Consider the following 19,948-nt stretch of genomic DNA (forward strand, 5'->3'; position numbering starts at 1 on the left):
AATAGATAAAATGATGGATGGGTTGGGGATCGTGGCACGCTCCTGTAATCCCGGCAGCCCTGGAGGCTGAGGTAGGAGGATCACAAGTTCAAAGCCAAGCAACTTAGTAAGGCCCTAAGCAACTTTGTGAGAAGCTGTCTCAAAAAAAAAATTAAAAATAGAATGGGCTGGGAATGCGGCTCAGAGGTTAAGCACCCCTGGGTTTAATCTCTGGTACCAAAAAAAGGAAAAAAGATGGATAGATGAATAAACTAATGCATTATATAGAAATCTTCCATGCAATAAGATGCCTTATAAATCAAGGTGGAAATTGATAGTCAGTGACTTGAGAAAACAAAACTCTAATTATGGTAGAATCTCCAGAAGGGGTTTCTGAACAGGAAAGTAGGAATAGCCTAGTCAGTTAAATTAATGTCTGAGGAAGTATGTCTCAGAAGGAGTGGGGTCTGCAGAGACGTCAAAGAACAATTTCTATCTGCAAGCGAGTTAGTGCATCTCCAGTTGTCTCCAAGTGTAAGGGTCCAGCGAATCATTGGAGAAAGAGACCACAAGAGACCAGCTTCATGCAATGAGCAGGAGGGAGTTTATTGAGGAGGATCCTAATTCAGCGCACTGAGGCTCAAGGCTCACTCAGGAAGGGAGAGCACCCAGAGCCCAGAGCAGAGATCAAGCAGAGCTTAAGTACACTTTTTGGGGAGGGCGGGGGCTTTGCATACATCAGAACAAATCATCATGAGGCGAGGGAAAATTGAACAACAACTCTGAGACATGATTAGCACATTCATTGGCGGGAACAGGTCGGACGGGGGTGATTGGTCATTCCTAAGCGGGTACACATTCAAACTGATTGGTTCGGGCCCTGTGACAAACTGCACAGGGCCCTAGGCTAAATGGCCAGTAGGGCGTTATCTTAACTATCTCAGGAATTTCAAGTTCTGGGTGTAGCAGAGGAACTTTGCGATGCCCGGGTCTTTTACATTTTAATTTTGCAGTTTAGAATCAGCTTAGAAATGTTACCCTTACACAAGGAGAGGGCATTGGGCCTGAGGGCGCTGTGAGGGGCAAAGATGTTCCACTGGACTATCAAGACTCACATGAAATATTCCCCCTGAATCTTCCCACTTCTTCTCATTTCATCCTCTTTGTGGGAACTAGCATTTTAAAGGGCTAATTTAGTCAGGAAGAAGATAAGTACTGTCTCCCTGAATCCCTCATTTTATTTTGCTGTTAGTCTCTCAGGAGTGTAGTTCTTCTAAGTCTGTTCCCAAGAGTCCAGTCAGTTCCAGATGCACCAAGAACACAGACTTTCTGGAACTTCAAGGGTAATGACCAGATCTGCAACCATGGTAAACTTATTTGCACAGTGTCCCAGGAATCCTGGCGAGCCAGCCAGACTCCCAAACTGTGACTCTCTTCAGTTCAGTACATGGTTGTGTTCTCCAGTGACATATTGCTGGTTGGGTCCACTTGAGGAGTTCTGCCCTCACTACCATTGTTCCTGGAAAATCCTGGGAAAATCCCTAACTATTTTGCCTGCCCTACATTACACTTGAGTAATTTTGCTTTCCTTATTCATTGGCCTCCGTCTGATTGATAACATGGAAAAAAGGATGGTAAATATGTGGCATGTACCTTGCCACTACTCTGGCTTGTGTATTTTGCGTGTATTGCTAATGAATCATGGTTTCCCCTCCTCACACTAATTTGGCCTTCAAGTTCTCATGAAACTCCTCCAAGAAAGCACTACCAATCAATTAAAAGTTGATAGATGGGATAACATATTGGCCATTTTTGACCTAAAGATTTCTATCAATGTTTCTAAAGAAGTAGCATCTTGATGATCTATTCTTGCAGAACATGCCAATCTCACTGCCTTAAAACTAGAGTTTGCTCATGATTCTAAGGGTTGGCAATTTGAGCTGAGCTTAGCAGGTCAGTTCTTCTGCCATCTGGTGGCTTGAAGTAGACTGGGGGGTCGAAAATGGCCTCATTCACACGACTGGCCATTAGAGCTGACTGTTGATTGGTATACATATCCCAATAGTTTGCAAGCTCATGGATTCAGAGACATGAACCATTGGAAGCCTTGAGGATAACAACATACCCCCAGATGGAGTGGCATTTTACTTATAGGAAACTATCCAAGTGCCCACTATGAGCCAGACATAGTGCTTGGCACTGAGTATAAAAATATGAAGTCATTGAAAAGACCTTTGAAGAACTTTCTGACTGGGTGGAAAGACAGAAGGATATACCAAATGCATTTGAAACCACTATCTCAGTGACTATGGATGAAATAATCCTGGTTTGTATGTCCAACTGTGTGGATGCTAGAAAAAGAGGGGTGCTGAATCATTTATAGACAATTTGATCTAGTCTCCATTTCACATAACTATGTGCCCAGCCTAGGTTAAATGAGTAACTCTATTGTTTTCCATGGTGATAAGTGTCTTTTCAAGATATTCTTCAGACTCTAAGACATTGAAAACAATCACATAAGTATATTCTTCATGACCACAAAGAGCTACTTGAGATTTTTTTTTTCCTTCTAGAAACCTGGCCAACTCTGGAACTGAGGCCCATGCTTGCTAACTCTGATATTTCCTCCCTCTCCACATTCCTGCCACCCACAGCTGCTCCACTCCAGAGTAAAGGTTCAGAGGCCAAATACTTATGATCCAAACAGCCTCTCCAGCAGGGATGGCAAAAGGACAGCTCCACTTAGGAAAACAAACGATTATGCCTCCCATTTCTATAGCTCTTAAGCCTTCTTTCCAAAGCACGTTCATATCCTTTCTCCTATCAGATTGTTCCCCCAATCCCTATGAGATGGGCAGGGCATGTAAAAGATGGGGAAACTGAGGCCCTGAATGTGAATTGCCCTCCCCGGGGTGATGAAACAAAAAGAAGAGTTCTGCCTTCCTGAGTCCAGGTGCTGGCTTGCCCTGCAGACCTCACTGCCTTGAATGGAGATGCATGATATCTTCAAGTCTAGCAAGCCTGCTTTAAAAACCCTTGTGGGACTTTCTGCTCCTTACCTTACAGTTACACTAACAACCACTTTAAGCTTGCTGTGTTTTGTGTTCACATGAAAAGAATAAGGAGATCACATCAAACATTTTTCCCAGGTACTGTTTCTAAATCTTGTCTTTCCAAAAGATAGCAGATTCTCTTTGAAGTGTCAACTTCCAGTCCATAAATGATCCAGCCAAGTTCTTCCAACTGGGAAAGAGAGTCTCAAAGTTGCTCAAAAGAAAATGTGATACAGGAGGGAAGTTAAAACTTTCTCAAGAGAAGGATTGGAGAGAAGAATACAGTTTGAGAAAACCCAGTATTCAAGTTGAGAGGTGCCATCTTGCCTTCATGCTGGTGGAAGGCTTTGGAAGAGATGAGGGCATGCTTGTACAGTCCTAAACAACTCTTTATGCCCAGGCTTATCTTCCCCATAAGGGCTGACCTTCTGTATTCCTACCTTGCAGTATGGGAACCCACTGGAAAGCTGATTGACCAATTCTCATACATTAGGTCAGGCAAGTGAGAAATGGCGCAATTCTGCCTCCTTCCCATGGCAGACATGCAGTCTTTCTGGTTAAGACCAGAAGTAGCCTCGGAGTCCTTTTCCACTATGACCTTTGATGCAGCCACAACCAGATGATTAGACTGGCATGCAGGATGAAATCAATCTGCCAACCCTGTAGTTCCTGGTAGCTCAGGGACTGGTGAGCAGAAAAGGGAGAATTCTCCAGATATGCATGAAGTGGACATTCCCAGCCCCTGGAGACCCCCATGTTATAAGTTTTAAAGATAAGGTGGCTTGGGCCCCTATAAACAAGAGTTTGTTGCTATAGAAGAGGATTTTGAAAACCAAAGGGCTTTTAGAGCAAAGATCAAAGCTTACCTTGCTACTTCTCATTGGTATAAACATGTGGTCAATCATCGGGAACCTGTCTGTAAGATTCAGAAAACACAAAGGACTGAAAAAAGTTACCAAAGGATGCTCTGAACCACTTGACGAGAAATCTTATCAAATCTTGTCTCACTGCAGAGCAGTGAGACTAGGAAGCCATTGTCTGAGTGATGGAAAAACAGGACCCGATAGGAAAGCAGCTTCCTCAAAGCTCCACAGCACATGGCTGGCACTCCCAGAACAACACACTTTCAATTTCTGTGCACACATTCCTCTTCCTTCTCCATTTGTACTTATCCCTCTACAACTCTACTTCCTGCCCCAACAACTTCCCCATCTCATTACCTCTCTCTTTGGGGTAGGGGTAGGGTTATTAGTTGACAGATTTAGGCACTAGGTGACTGAATTGAAATTGTGCTACTGAGGTGCAGGAGAAGAGGAATCTCAACTGCTCAGAAAGAAATACAAGTTGTTTAGAAATAAATACAAGTTGTTCTTCTGAGGCTTTTCCTTATAAGCCCTCTCAATGCAGAGCTTATGCAGAGTGCAAGGAGATACTGTGTAATAATGGGTCTAGAAATTCCTATAGAACTTCAAAAAAATTTTTTATCCCAATCCCCCTGTGGCCAGCAGAAGAGAAAGAAGGTCTAGAGATTCCGTGTTCTCACATGCTAATAGTGGTTGGATCCAGGAAGATGCTGACAGATCTGACAGACAGCTCACATTTCCAGGATGTCCCAGACCCAAGGTCCCAAAAGATGAGTATCTCCTCCAAAGGGTTTTTAATTAGAAGTCCTCAATTTTACAAGAAGTCAAATTATAATGGTGGCCTTCATTCTCACTGCGGGTATTTCCAACTTTCACATAAGGATGAAGAGTAGCTTTGTTATCTTGCACAGTGCAAACAGCAGTGTGATCAGAGGGCACTGGCCTGGCTGTCCATTGCCCCCACCCCATCATCTTTTAATATTTGTGTAGCGCCTTAGGCCAACATCTGGGGGTTGAATTTTCCTAACACAAAAAAAAAAAAAGATGAAGGAGCTTCAGCAATTTGACTTCTGGGAAATTATCCAACAAAAAGGGTTAAGAACTTATGCAATTAGCTGCATGGCTGTTCATTACAACTCTTATCATAGAGAAAAAGCAATAAAAGAAACTTTATTTTGAAACAGAGGGGGACTTGATTATCCTAGAAGCTGAGCCTTGTTTAGGAATTCTGCAAGGAGAAACCTCCTGCAGAAAGGCAGTGGGATGGGAGGAGGGCAGAAGGCCACATCCTGCAGTGAGAGCTGGAGAAGGAACCATCTCCCTTCCACTTTGGCCCGTGCACTCTGCATAAATACCCTCTCCACCCAGCTCGTGCTCTGTCCTGGAGTTACTCACCACTCGATTTCTGGCCTTATTTTGACTCACTCTTCAGACATCATTTAAAAGGAATTTCTGTTTAACCACAGCCCCCACATGAAGAATCCTACTAAAACTTCATTTTTAAAAAAGTTCTAGCAGGCGGATGACTTAAATTAGTTACACTGACCTCGGAGGAAGCCCCCAAATCTCCCAGCTTGATCAGCTGGTACGCAAGCTCCGTCTTCCACACCCCAACCCCCATAAAGTGGAGCAGCAATTGATTACATGTTCCTGTCTCTGCTTGAATTGCTATCGTGGACTGGTTGCTGGGGTTGGCATGGGATGTGCCCCTGGCTCTACTCAAGAGGCTAAAGTACCAGGTTACTTTGTACATCCAGAGGCTGCAGAGATTCAGGATGACTGCGAGCTGTAGATGAACTGTGTCTCTCAGACGACTGCCCACTCTGGGTATATCAGGATGGCCTCCATTCTCACGTCCTCTCCTCTCCTCTGAATGCTGATTTTCCTGTTTATCTTTCCCCTCAAGACCCCCAAGGGAAGCTCTCCCACCCCTCTCAACTCTTAAGAGAAGCTGTGTGGGCTTCAGCAGCAGTTGGCTAGGCCCTGGGAAATGCCTTGATGAGCTGTTGTTTTTTCTTTTATGTTGAGGTCCCCTGGGGTCCCTTTGACCCTCGAGTTGGTTATAGTTGGCTCTAGTCTGGACTCTACTACATGTGACCAGAGACGGGGTAGCAGGGTTGGATGCTGGGAATTGCGGGGGAGGGGGCTTTCCCACATTTTTTAAGATACTCTAATAACACGGTTGAGGCTAAGATAGAAATATGTCAGAGGAAGTAAGATTGTGAGACAGATGCAGGAAAGCAGCTCCCACTACCTCACAACCCGTGGTGGGGGGCTCTGCTGCTTCCCATCCCCCCACCACTAGGTACCTGCTCCTACGACTGAATAATGTCTAACTGTGGGCAGGATTGTTGATTGGAGCCTTCCCACCAAAAGGAAATTCAGGAGAATTTCTGAATGGGCAAAAAGGGGTTTCCCTTTTATACCAGTGGGGCATGGCGTGGGAGACCAGGGAACGCCAAACTGTCTCTTCCCAAAGGGCAGAACCCCCTGTGAGCCTTTCCCAGGGGCCCACTTGATGAGGCCCACCCTACCCCATTCTTTGTCATTCATGTAGCCACATTTATCACTCACCAACTATATGCCCGGTCCAACGTGGGAGGCTAAATGGGAAAACTGAGGCATAGGTCAAACAGCTCGTCCAAGGCCCTACTAATTACTGGAAGGACTAGAAGATAAACGTGATGCTGTCTCCAGAGCTCTCACTTTGCACTGGATGCCAGATGTTTGAGATGACAAGATGATCTCCTAGGTGCTTCCTGGGCTTTGTCCAGCTTGTCTGCAATACCAGCCCATGGTATCAGTCTTCCTAGTAGCTAGGCCAGCCAGCCTTTGGAGCAAGCAGAAAATATCCCAAACTCTCTAGAGAGGTCACCTGCCCAGCTGGCTCCTAGTTTCAAGTGACTGCTGCTGATGGTGCAGTGGCTGGGCACCTGTGGGGACAAGTGAGTCTTCTCCAGTACCCAGAACAAATAACGTAGCAACAGCTGGCCAAGATGTTTGGAAGAGCTGTTTCCACTCAACAGCACAACACAGATTTAGGTTCCTGAGACTTCCTCAGCAGCCACCCCCTTAGATCTTTAATCCTTCCTCCTGTGTCCTTCCTGCCACCTGTAGTCTAAATTTAGTCACAAACATAGTATTTACTTTCCATCTGGGCCCCTTTGTCAGTCATTGAGCTGCTAACGAATACACATGCTCCATCTCCTCAAGACCACTCAGGGGTGTGGAGCTGGATTGGGAGCCCCATGGTAATCTTCCTGTGGGTTTTCTTAATTTTTTTCTTTGATTATACAAATAATAAATAACTGAAGAAATGCAGAAAAATAAAAAAGAAGGAAACCAATAACATTTGTATTTGCTTCATTAAGAGATTTTATTGCTAACATTTTCATTCATTGTATTTGAATCATATTTTTATTCTGATAACAATAAAAGTCTATTAATAAAAAAAAAGTGGATATGGGCAAACACCCAGAAATACCATTGCTATCACTTTGGTAGTTTTCTTTTCAATATTTTTTTCTATCCATGTTTTTGTCTACAGAGCTCAAAACCTATCAGAAAACCAATCTCATGATTTTGCAATATAAGCAGTGTCTCAATGTTTTCTGTTTCTTTTTCTTTTTCTTTTTTTTTTTTTGCAGTGCAACTCTCTCTTCTTTTATTTGTTCTTTTCTGATATATATGACAATAGACTGTATTTTTTTCACAACACCTTTATTTTGTTTATTTATTTTTTTGAGGTTCTGAGAATCGAACCCAGGGCCTCGCACGTGCTAGACGAGTGCTCTACCACTGAGCTACAACCCCTGCCCCTAGACTGTATTTTTTTTTTAAAGAGAGAGAGAGAGAGAGAGAGAATTTTTCAATATTTATTTTTTAGTTCTCAGCGAATACAACATCTTTATTTTATTTTTATATGGTGTTGAGGATCGAACTCAGAACCCTGCACATGCCAGGCAAGCGCGCTACCGCTTGAGCCACATCCCAAGCCTAGACTGTATTTTTTTAATATTTATTTTTTAGTTCTAGGTTGACACAATATTATTTATTTATTTATTCATTTATTCATTTATTTATTTATGTGATGTTGAGGATGGAACCCAGTGCCTCAGGCATGCTAGGTGAGCAGTCTACCTCTGAGCCACAACCCCAGCCCCTGTATTTTGATATGTTAGGCATACATGGAGCCTCCAAGTTTTTATCTCAAATTCTTTAACACAATACTTTTAACACCATATTTCATCGTTTCAGTATATTGTGACTTTTTAAACATTCTTCTGACCTGGACATTTAGGTTGTTTCCATTGTTTTTGCAATTGTGCAACTGAACCATGAACATATTTTTACCTAAATATTTAACTAAATTTAGAAATACCTTTCTAAAATTGATTTCTGGAATCAATGTAGGATTACATGCTACAAGGTGATGACTATTTTTAAGCATTGTGATCCTTCACAGCAAAATATTTTCCAAAAGAGTTGGGTCATTTTATAGGAGATCCCCTTCCAGCAGTGCAGTGAACAAACAGGCAGCAGTTTTGATGTGAACCCAAGTTCAAAGACAGAAAGAAAGAAATGTGTTCACTGCCAGATTTTAGCCTAAAGGGAAAGGTCAGAAAGGCAGAGTGTAATGTTTCACTTCTTGCAGAGAAAAGAGCTTTTAGGAAAGGATTGTAGGAACAACAGCCTTTTGGGACTTTCTCCAGATCTAATAGGGAGGTCGTCTCTTCCTCTGCCCACCTTTGTGGGCAACTCCCTCTGTCCACTTCTCCTAGGACACAAGGCTAGAACAGTGGCACCACCTGTCAGCTCCTTGGGGGACAGATGGCTCTAGAGCCCCTAATGATTCTTTTTTCCAGCTCTTCACTTTATCAAATCAAAGCCGCCCCCATGAAATAACTTGCTTAAGAAGCAAGTCACTGCTAGTTTATCTCCTTTCGTGTTTGATGATAAACAAAAATGATTGGACTTGATTTGAAGGCACATCCTCTTATATGTGATTCCTTAGATTCAGGTTTTCTTGTTTTCATGTTGCCTTGTTAAGTGTTGAGGGCGTGGCTGGTGTTGCACAGTTGTCTACAATGCTTTGAAGATGTTTTTTAAAAACCTGATGTAATAGGTTTCAGAGGTTCCTGGCTGACTGGCATGCATTATTGGGATGAATAATTTCTCATGTTGTTGTTAATTTTCTGGATGCTCTTAAAGGAAGTTAATTAACCTGATATTGCATTCACCTACACTCCAATTCATCCATGTGCCTTCTGATCTTGTGTATCATGACCTATCAGGGATAGAATTGTAGCACATAGACATGAAGACTATAGTCTTTCTCCTTTTTTTATACATTGGGACACTAAAAATGGGTCAAACCTTTGTGTTAAAAACTTAATCATTATTCAAAGCTAAGTTCAAACCCCATTTTTCAGGGAAAAAATAAATAAATAAACAAATGAAAACCCCGTTTGATCCATTTAGGCCAAAGTGTTGACTTTCTTTTCTAAATTCTGGATATCTCTACCACTGGATTGAATAATGCTTTTTGAATATGATAATTTTAACTTCCAGATATGTTCACAGAACCTGTACAATAATTGTTCATTTAGCATCTATTGTCAAAGTTCACATTAAACAAGGGATAGCAGGAAATCCTGACTTTTAAGAGGCCATTTTGCTGATCACAATAGAAACATTTAAAAATAAGTTTATGGCCCTTCTGAGATATGTCTGAGTTATCTTAAAATATACAGACTTTGGAAAGCCTAGTAAACCCCAAAGATTACAAGAGGCCCAAGGTCCAAAAGTTGGGAACCACTGACTTGTTGCTTTGTTTACCGTGAATCAGAGGTCTGCGGACATTTCATGTGTTGTCACATAACTGTCTAAGTTGCACTGTTTCCCTCAGTTACACCAAATCTTTCCTAAGTATAGGGACTACCACTAACATGCCTTTGTACATGTGTAATGCCAATGGACCAATCGATTAAGAGCTATTCATTGAGCACTATCCACGGGCAGGTCACTGAACTAGACTCCATAGAGATATAAAGTACAGTTCCTATGGTCTGGTTATAGAGATATGGCAATTGCCTTTAAGAAATAAAGTAAATTTATGATGCTTAATGAAATTTCATGGTTAAACTCTACAGCAGAAGAGAGATTATGAAATTTATTCTACCATGACTTGAACAGACAGACAGTAAATGCAATGAGAAAAGAAGTTGGAACACTCTTACAAACAAGTATTAATCCCTCTAAAAGATTCAATTGCCTCCCAGGAGGTCCCATCTCTTAAAGAGTATACCACCTCAACACCACCACATCAGGCACCAAGCTTCTAGTATGTGAATCTTTGGGGAACAAACCACATAGAAAGTAGAGCACAGGAGAAATATGATCAAGTGAGAAGTTAATCTTTAACTAAGTATCATATCATCAAAAACCAGGTGAGAGACAGAGAAAATGTGATAAGTGTTTATATGAAGGACAAAGATCCAGAGGGCCAAGACATGCAATGGTCATAAAGCTTGAAAAGAATGTTGAGCTCTGGACTGAAGTCGTATATAAATTGAGAAGTGAACAGGCCAAGATGTGGCTACAGAATGAGGAACACAGACCTAGTGGTTCCTTGGCCCCAAATTTGGTAGTCTTAAATTTAAACTGAGCTGGTCAGTTGACAATGGCTGTGTAATGCACAGAGGATAGATGTCAGAGAGATTAGCAAGCATGATCTATGAAACCACCATATCCCTTAAACCTCCTTGGAGAAAACATAATTATACAGACTTTTTCCATCGTTTGGATGAGCCTGTGGTTCTCCTATCAGTGGATTGAGCATTTGCTAGGACAGAAAATTTGCTGATGTAATATTCAACTTCTGCTCTGCACATTGTTTAATTGAAATATTAAAATCCCCAGAAAGAAGAGCAATTAGATATCCCAAATAATTACACTCAAGTCTGCAAACACAGACTTGCTGCACAGGGCACGTTGGTTTTATTTGCTTTCTCACAAATGAAGATTGGTCAGAGGTGTGGCTCAGGAGTACTCTCAATGTGTGGTGAAGCCTTGCTGAATAAGGGTGACAGTTAGAAGGAAAGTAGCTGTCCACTTCTGTCAATAGCACTTGCACTTAATATTTACTGACATTTGACCTCTGTGTCCCTGGAGTTTGTTGATTTTCCTCTTTACTCTTTGCTGGCCTGTGTTTCTCCACCCATTCTCCGGTCCTAGGATTCATATCACTCTGCCCACTTCCTGAGCTTTCCTAGCCATTCCTATGGCTCAAATTACCATTATACACACTGACAACAATCAGCTTTTTATCTTCAGCTCCAGACCTGCCTGTCCTCCTGGCTGCTGGATGTGGAAGCATTGCAAATAGCTCTAGTTGAACATACAGGGAATCAAACCTTTCTTACCCCATAAACTGGTTTTCCTGCTTGTATACCTTCTTTGTGAAAAAAAGCAACACTGTTGCTGGGAGCATGGGGGAGGTGTGTGGTTGGGGGGAACAGCTCAGTGGCAGAGTACTTGCCTGGCATGTGCAAGGCCTGGCTTCTAGCCCTAGTATCACAACAAAATAAATAAAATATAATACAGTAAAAAGAAAAATAAATAAAAAACAACAGTATTCACTCAGGCAATCGAGTTGAAAAGTATGAAGTCTTCCTTATCTACTTCTACCACATTTAAATCAGCCATCAAAGCCCATTGATTATACCTTCAAAATCTCCAGTTTCCATCTCCACTCTAGTCCATGCATCACAGCCTCTAAACCTGAAGGACTATGGCCTTTAAACTGGTTTTTAGCCATGAAAATAATTTACCTATTTAAAAACTATCTCAAGAAGAATCCTCCATTGAAAGACACGAAAGAAAATTAAATACATATTACTAAGTAAATGAAGTCAATCAGAAAAGGCTATGTACTACATGATTTCAGCTACATGGCAATCCGGAAAAGAGAACTATGGAAACTGCAAAAAGATCAGCAGTTGCCAGGGGCAGAGGGATAAGAGGGTGGGGAGAGATAAATAGGCAAAGCACAGAGGAAGCTACTCTGCCTGATATTACAGTGAGGACTGTGTGCCATTATATGTGTGTGTGTGTGTGTGTGTGTGTGTGTGTATCCCACAGAACGTACACTGTCTAGTGCCAATTATGCCCTTAGGTGATTATGATGTGTCAATGTGGTTTCATCAGTTGTAACAAGTGTACCACTCTGGTGGGTTGTTGAGGGTGGGAGAGGTGAGGCATGTGTGGGATCAGAGAATACATAGGAAAGCTCTGAACCTTCCTCTTAGTTTTGCAGTGAACGTAAAACTGCTAAAAACAAAATAAATGAAGAAGAAGAAGGAGAAGGAGAAGAGGAGAAGGAGGAGGAGGAGGAGGAGGAGGAATTATACCAAACCAAGTTTGAGGGAGAGTTGCTCTCTGGATTGGTTTTAGTTTGCTTCTGCCAAGGATGTCAATGACTTCAGAACAGTTTTTAACACAATGTCTTGGCTTTGTCTTGCATAGTCCACGTCTTAACATCTTTTCAAATCCCCAAATGATGTGAGACTAGGCATAGGTTAAAAACACTCAGTGGAGATGGCCTTTTTCCCCACATGAAGACCTGAGACACTTCCCCAAGGGTGTCTTTGCTGGTGAGTGATATTTTCCAGGGCATCCTGTCACTAAAGACTCAGCTCCCTGCCTCCTGTGGCCCAAAGTGGTGAGTCCTGTCCTCAGTCTCCTACTGCAGCTACGGCACCATCAGCTCTGGGCTATATTCCTTTCTTCATTTATGATCCCTGAGAATTGCTCTTATTTCCTTAGAAACTGCATTATACATTAAAAATGATCATTCTTTTCAACATCTTTATCTGTTTTTAGAAGCATGGTTTTCAGGTCATTTCATTTTCCTTATTGCCAGAAATGGAAGACTATGAGAGTTTTGGGTAGAGTCATGGTTATTTCATCTCAACAATGGAAATATTTCCAAATGTCCTTTTTCAGTGTGCTCTCCTCAGCATGAATACCTTCTGGAAAAAATGTATTTCTCATTCATTCTTAAAATATAACATTTACCTTGAAAGGATATATTCAAATATTTTGTGTTTCTCAAAGGAATTTGTCATCAGAAAAAAGTCCAGAAAAATGAGAAAATTTTGTAAAATAAAGTGTAACTTCATAGTTCAGTCTGATTTTAAAGTATTTTCATGGATATGCTTCTCCTCAGTACAAAGTCTTATAAAGAGTCTACTATTTAAAAGTCTTGTGTTCATAAAGTAGCCACTTTATTGATATCCTGAAGCACATAAATTACAGTATGAGGCAATGAAGCTGGGCACCACCATGAGCCCTCTGCCCTGAAGACAGAGCCCACTGTCCCTCAGTTTCCACTCTCTCAGGGCGTGATGTGGGGCTCTGACAACAGAATGCAAGAGAGGTCACCATATTAATGCACATATGAAGTGTTAGGAAAGTTTAATTTCTTATCCTTTAAGGAAAAAAATAAGTAGAAATAGAACTTTTGATATTTTCTTCTTCCTTCCCAAAAGATTATCTTGTTCTCAGAGGTGTCTCACCCCACTTTGCGGACAACAGTTTTATAGGATGGTGTCATAGCTTAAATTGTGCCCCCTGCAAGGTACGTTCACATTCTAACCCCTGGAACCTGTGAACGTGCTCTGGTTTGGAAATATGGTAACTGCAGATGTAATTAGTTAAACTGAAGTCACGATGGAGTAGGTTGGGCCTTTAACCCAGTGAGACTGGTGTCCTAATAAGAAGAGGAGAAGACGTGCTTGGAAAAAATCAGGTAGAGACACACAGGGAGAAGGTGACCATGTGAGGATGGAGGCAGAGACTGGAGCTACGCATCTGCAAGGCACGATCACCAAGAGTCTCTGACAAGAGGCAAGAAAGGATTCTACAGCAGCCAGGAGAGTGTGGCTCTACCAACACCTTGATTTTAGATTTCTGGCCTCAAGAATTGTGAGACAGTACATTTCCACTGTCGTAAGCTACACAGTGTGTGGCGTGCAGCCCTAGCAACCCAATAGAGAAGGAATTCAGAGAAGACCAAGAAATCTTGTCCAGAGAGGTAGCAGGCACCAGTAAGTGGACCTCAAACTCAGGTAAGTTCTCAGGACAGAAGGTGTAGGCAATGGTTTTAAAAGCTTCTCTGGAAGCAGGAGGAAGTGAACAAGGGCACTGGAATGTGCAGTCGCCCTGAGGGGTGGGAGCCGGGAGGAAACCCTGCAGCAGGAGTGGCGGAAGTGCTTAGGGAAGTGGGGCAAGCTGCTTCTGGACAGGTTGGGTGGAGGCAGCTGTGGAGAGTCGTGGATGTGTTTTCCTTCTGCTGCCTTGGGCTTCCCTTCTCAGGCATTTGAATTTCTTCCACTGCCTTCTAGTTTGGTGACACATCTGGTCTTCCAGGTGCCACACCTACACTACAGCTCCTTCCATCTGCTTTCTTGCACCCAGGACAGTCAGATTCTCTCTGCCTCAGGGGCCTGAAACCCTCCCACTTTAAGAAGCCTATTTGAGATTGCTGGCCTCCAGAACCTCAGGACAATACACTCCCCTTGTTGTGAGCCACAGGGTGTGGCCAGCAGCCCTAGCAAACCAGTAAAGGAAGGATCCAGAGAAGGACTGAGAAAGTCAGAGAGGTCGCGGGAGGACCAGGGGGTTTAATAAATTGCTGCGTCTCTACTTAATGGCAGGCACACTAAGAGCTGTTGGAAAGATTGAGATTGTTAAATAAAAAGTAAAGTCAGATTTTTTTTTTATTCAGGATGCTTTCGTTTTATATAACAAATGTGTACATTCAGCATATTCCTGTTAGATTAGGCCCCTTCCCCCAAACAAAAACAAACCAACAAATCAACTGGTGGAAGATGTTGCCTCTGGAAGGAAACAGGGTGGCTGGAACAGGAAGGCCAGCTTGCTTGTCAATAAATTTGCTTTTGTACTTAAAACTTTTTTGTACCGTATATATTATATATTAAAATAAATTTAAAAAGTAAACATCTGTCCTTTTAATGGAAATGCCATTAACGGCTTAATATAGCAGGTGGCATAAGCTCAGTAGGGACTGAAGGGAAGGCATATGCTCAAGGTAGAATCAAATATTGAAGAAAAGATAAGGAAGATAAAGTGACCCTGTCCATGAAGAGGGAGCCCCTTTCCCTTGAAGGGGTTGGATATTATCAGCTGAGGCCCCAAAAGAGATTTCTCCTATAGCAGCTCACATGAAAGAATAGGTTTACTCACTTATTTTTTCATTCAGCTATTCAATAAATCTTTACTGTGTACCCACTCCATGCCTTCTGCTGAGTGCTGGGAATACAGGGAGGAACCAAAGTGAGACAGTTTCTGCTGTCATAGATACAGATTTAAGGAATTTTAAGGAATTTAGCCCTGGGAATGCAGTCAGATTGATACCATAAGGAAACATGTGGAGGGTTGGAATTCCAAACATTTGTCTAGCTAAATGTCAGTCACTGAATGTGATAAGAAGAATTAATGACCCCCACGGATGTTCACACATTAATCCCAAGGACCTGCAAATATATTACCTTATATGACAAAAGAGCCTTTATAGATGCAATTGGATTAAAAAACCTTGAGATGGAGAGATGATCCTGCATAATCTGGGTAGGCCTCGTCTAATTATATGCCTCCTTAACAATCTGAGAATCCTTCCCAGCTGAGTTCAGAGTCAGAGGAGGATGTGCTGTGAAAAAAAAAAAAAAAAAAGGTCAGAGATGCAACAATGCTGGTTTTGAAGACGGATTAAGGAACATAGAACCAAGGAATGTGGGCAACCTCTAGAAACTGGAAAAGAGCACTTTGCCACACCTTTATTCCAGTGAGACCTGTTAGATAGCTCACTTTCAGACCTGTGTTGTTTAAGCTACGAAACTGGTGGTAATTTGTTATAGCTGACAGGAAATGAATACTTTGGGATAGTATATAAAGTTGAATAAAACAAAGTCCCTGTCCTGGAGAATTTATCTATTATCAGAATTTATTGACGTAGAGACCTGTAAACAATATAATCAAAGTGCTAAGATTGGGATGTGTGTGTGCGTGGAGCTAAGTATGTAAAATTTATTTGAAGACATTCTGTTGTTATCTCCCATCTTAGAAAAGCTTTCACCCATTTCCTCATTCCCTTTTGCAGAACAAACTCCTTGAAGGAATTGTCTATTACTGTAATCTTCAATTCGTCTCCTCCATTTCTTCTGAAAGACAAACTTAGTTGGACTTCCACACCCACTATCCTATCAATGCTATTTGCCTGTGGTCATGGTGGCCAATGACCTCCATGATACCAAAGGCAATGGTAATTTTGAGTCTTCATTGCACTGATGGCAGCACTGATGGAGCCGACCGTGTCCTCTTTCTTATGTCCTTCCTTAACCTGGTTCCCAGGACCCCATGCTCTTGGTTTCCCTCTTTCTTCCCTAGATGCATCATCTCCATCTCCTTGGTAGGTTCTTTATCTTCTCCCAACTTGTTTATATTGAAGTGGCTCAGAGCTCAGTCCTCAGGCTCTTTTCTGTATATTTCCTCCTTGGATGACCTCATGCCATCTCAGATCAACTATATGCTAATGACATCCAAATGTATTTCACCATGTCAGACCCTACTTTTGGTTTCCAGATTGATTTATCTAAACTGCTACTCGGATATGTAGTAGACGTCTCATACTAAACATGTCCAGTACTGAAGCTCCCAGTTGTCCAAATTCCTTCCCTACAACCTACTCGACCCACAGTCTTCCCCATCTCAGTTGATGGCAATTCTATTCAATGCTCAGATTCACAACTGACTCTATCGCACACACACACACACACACACACACACACATTTCATACCAATCCACCAGGAATTCCTGCTTGTTCAATCTTCAAAGCATATCCAGAATCCAGTCACTTTTCCACTGCTGCACGTCCAGGATGGTCACCAATTTTACCCCATTACTATAAAATGTGGTTTCTCATGTCCCTCAGAGAAAAGTCCTGAATTCATACAATAGCCTACTATGTGATTCATGATGGATATCCCAGACCTCCCTTATGTCTCTCAGGTCATCCTCCTCATTTCCTGTTCTTTCTCATTTTGTTCCAGCTACAATGACACCTGTTGCTTCCTGATGTGTTATATGTAATCTGTTTATGTAGTATGTCAAAATAAGATGTTTGTCAGTAATATGGAAAAACTTGGGGAACTCAAGTGGCAGGGGTGGAGGAAAGCAGAATAGGCCAAGGTAGGACTCAACAGAAAGGGGACATTTGAAGATGAGGAAAATAGTCATATGGAATATGGAGGAGAGGGGTGAGCAGTGTTCTGACTCCTTTGGAGATAATGATGAAACTCAAAGATTCTGAAGTATGTGTGGCACTTCATAGGTACTCAGTAAATATCTAATGACTGAATAAATTTTCTCAGTCACAAACTCTCATGTTGTTTACTTCTCCTGTTTTGAAGGATTTTTCTTTTTTTTTGCTACTTCACTTGTTTCTTTGAGATATTTATCTAGAATCTCAATTTTTGATACCATTGACTAGATTTTTACTTTGAGCAACAAAAATACTGCAGTGTTCCTATAACACCAGGAACATGGACTTTAAAAAATAAAAATCCAGAAAATAGGTCTGAAAGAAAACTTGATTCTGCCCTGGAGGCTTGTTTCAACCTTGGAATCCAAACCATACCTGTTCTGACATGAATCACAAATGAAACTGGAAAGATATAGTTCTGAGAGTTCACATAACAATCACCCATGACTCTATGAAAGCACTACTTTGGTATTACCATTCCTAAACTTGAAACTAGAAGGTCAATGAATCCTTTGTTTAAAATGGCAGAGAGCTGAATCTCTATACATAAAATTTTTTTTTCCAAATAGGAAGTTCAATCACTTATATGATCCAATAAATCCACATCAGCTTCTCATGAACTTGCTTGGGGTTATGTTATCTATGTAACTACTGTTTAAGACCATAGGCCTGGAATCACACAAACACATTGAAACTCAGGAAGCGACCACTCTGAGACTCCACCATAGAGTTCAAGCTACCCATGTGACATCTCTGTATGGAATTTTTGTTTGTTGTGGTATCTGATTATGTCTTATTCATGCAATCTTTTCAATGCTTTGGGAAAAAAAAGAGAAAGTCCAAACAAAATACAAGGACTGAAATAAGATTGCCTATCCCGCCTATTCCTCACTCTAACATGAGATTCAGTATAGTTCTTGCCTGGGGTTCCCTTTTATTTTATTTCACTCACTTGGTCCATGGGAAGGGAGGAGGGGGGCTATAATCTCAGACAAATCAAAGTTCCACAACCCCAAAGTTATCCTTGTTAGATATACTGTAGGACACATGAGAGCTGGTAGTGTCAGGATTCACCTGAGCTGCTTCCACAGGTGTGCTGGAACTGTCTCACAAGAGCCAAGTTGTAAATTTTCAAGAATTTTGGTGACCTGTTTGATGTCACATTAATAGCTTGAACTCTATGGTGGAAATATTTGCACTGAAAGTTACTGGCAAATTACTCCCCCGCTCACCAACTCTGCCACCAGCTGCAAAAAAAACAGCTGATAAACATTTTACCGGCTGGTTTTGTGAAGAGAGCTTTCTAAAAGTCCGTTTTTCAACTAGACTTTCTTTACTTCTATTCTTCTTTCTCTCTCTCTCTTTTTTTGTACTGATGTTTGAACCAGGGGCGATTTACCACTGAGCTACATTTCCAGCCTTTTTAATGTTTTATTTTGAGATAGGGTCTTGCTAAATTGCTTAGGACCTCATTAAGTTGCTGAAGCTGCCCGTGAACTTGTGACCCTCCTGCCTTAGCCTCCCAAATGGCTACGATTACAGGTGTGCGCCACTGTGCCTGGCCTCAACTAGACTTTCTGTCTGAGTACTTTAACTTTCTATAGCAGATCATTTATGTGTATCAACCATTATATTTTTGTTTTGGTTTTATAGATTTTTCCCTATATGAAAAAAACTGTTTACAAGCATGAATACCTCACTAGGATATGGTTTTACACCTATTTACGCCACTCCATTCATAACTACATGGCCTGATTAGTAATTGCTGACTCTCTGTCTTTCTCATCTCATGGTCAATTTCACGATCTCTAATATTAATATAATTTAGCTGTGTAAACTTCAACTTCATCATTTATAAAGCTGGGATAATAATGATGTAAACTGCTCATTTAGTTGCTGAAAGTACTGAAGAACAACATATGTAAAGAACCTATCAGTACTTGGCACATGGAGTATTTCAATACATTTTAGTTATAATGTAGTAATAGCAGCTCGCAGGGTACACACTCACAAAGAGATAAAATGTGTGCTTTAGCAAACAAATACTTTGACCAGTCCCTCTATGACTTTGGAATATAAATGAGCTATTTGCTATTTGGCGGCTTAGATAATTAGGGAGGTCCCTGTCCAAGCTGATATTGTTTGCTGATAGAAAGATGTCATTTGAGAAACTATTATCGGGGCTGGGGATGTGGCTCAAGTGGTAGCGCGCTCGCCTGGCATGTGTGCGACCCGGGTTTGATCCTCAGTACCACATACAAACAAAGATGTTGTTTCCGCCGATAACTAAAAAATAAATATTAAAATTCTCACTCTCTCTTAAAGAAAAAAAAAAAGAGAAACTATTGTCGTATTCTCACAATAACATTGACTGTTTCTTTTATCAGGCATATCAATTTGATATTTGGGGGTTGCAGGACTACAAAATATGGGCTCTTTTATATCTTCTCAACTGTCTTCAAACTTCCTAAGGCGCCCTTTCCTCATTTTCCATTATCCTTTTAATGGAAGATTGTGGTTCATGAGAAAATATAAGCAATCTAGGCGGAACCTTCTTCTTTTCCTTCCACTAAATGCACCAACCAAAGTGTGTCTGTATGTGTGTCTGTGTATATGTACACACACACACACACACACACATACACACACATATAAATATAGTCTCAATCCTGTTACTATAAATAATGTGTCCAAGCTGCACCTAAAGGAT

The 19,948-nt window shown here is 41.4% G+C and overlaps 1 long non-coding RNA gene across 1 annotated transcript in view; it reads right to left on the minus strand.

The window, feature by feature from the left end:
* Positions 1-19,948, minus strand: part of LOC120886182 (uncharacterized) — a 105,463-nt gene that overhangs the window by 25,602 nt on the left and 59,913 nt on the right. Inside the window, exon 3 of the long non-coding RNA XR_005728950.2 lies at positions 15,469-15,626. This is a non-coding gene — a long non-coding RNA (uncharacterized LOC120886182). The remainder of the gene's footprint in view (positions 1-15,468; positions 15,627-19,948) is intronic.

Source organism: Ictidomys tridecemlineatus, chromosome 5 (assembly GCF_052094955.1).
Source record: "Ictidomys tridecemlineatus isolate mIctTri1 chromosome 5, mIctTri1.hap1, whole genome shotgun sequence".
In the NCBI taxonomy this organism is placed as follows: Eukaryota; Metazoa; Chordata; class Mammalia; order Rodentia; family Sciuridae; genus Ictidomys; species Ictidomys tridecemlineatus.